The sequence below is a fragment of the Otolemur garnettii genome, unplaced genomic scaffold (genome assembly GCF_000181295.1).
Source record: "Otolemur garnettii isolate 467f Iridium unplaced genomic scaffold, OtoGar3 scaffold00013, whole genome shotgun sequence".
NCBI classification, from domain to species: Eukaryota; Metazoa; Chordata; class Mammalia; order Primates; family Galagidae; genus Otolemur; species Otolemur garnettii.
The window spans coordinates 66,581-67,581 of record NW_003852408.1 but is presented as its reverse complement, the minus strand read 5'-3'; positions in this window follow the sequence as shown (position 1 = coordinate 67,581).

The following is a 1,001-nucleotide window of genomic DNA, read 5'->3' as shown; positions in this document are numbered from 1 at the left end:
CCCAATAAGCGAATGTGGCAGGGCTTTGTGTCTGCCAAAATCAAAGTAGAGCCAATGCCAGCTCTACTCAGTTACTGCTTTTCAACCCCCACCAGCAAAGGGAACTGAGGCTTGACTGTCTTAGGCACTCAGTGATAACTGGAGAATGTTCCACCTGAAGACAATTTAGGCCTGAGAAAATCCAGAGAGCATCAGAGATTCTCCCTCGACCACCAGTTGATTTGCCCAAATCAAGAGATCCAAACCTATTGACCCAGTCAGTACCCACTCCCTGATTGGAAAGATCACAAGGTCTCTAGCAACTAAATAATAGGAGTCTACTGGTGGTATAAGTGTGGCTCACTCTGATGCTCTGAGGAGTCAGAAAGGCCTGTTCAGTAGACGATTTGGAATAAGGAGGCTGATGTCTCTTTCCCTTTCTTACTCACCCTTTGCCACTGGACTCTGGTAACCTCAGTCTCAGTTAACCCCACTACCAATTTCTGTTGACCCAGACTCTGTAACCCAGTCCTGTCCAATAGGCTAGTGAGTCAGGGTTTTGTGCCTACCAGAGTCCAGGTAAAGTTAATGAGTTTGTCAGGGTTTTGTGCCTGACAGAGTCCCAGTAATGTCAATGCCTTCTCCACTCAGTGACCACTCTTTGTGGCCAGCCAGCAGAGGTAGTTGAAGCCTATCTGCCTCAGGCACTCAATGGGAGCTGTAGAATATTCCGCTTCAGTTTAATCTAAGCCTGGAATTTGTTTTCTTGAAGTCGTGGTTTGCCTCAGTGTGGAGGACGTGAGTTTATCTATCTCTTCTCTCAGTTCAGCTCCCCACTTTCGGCTTCGTTGGGTTCTTCTGGTAGTTGGCTCTCTCCTTGAACTGAAGTTTATGTTGAAAGCTAGCTCCAGTCAACTCTCATCCGCTATTCCTCCAAATTCTTATTGAATGTGAAAATTTTAGTTATGGAATATAGCCAACCCAGGGATTTAGCAAAGTACAAAATACATTGAAACCGGGCA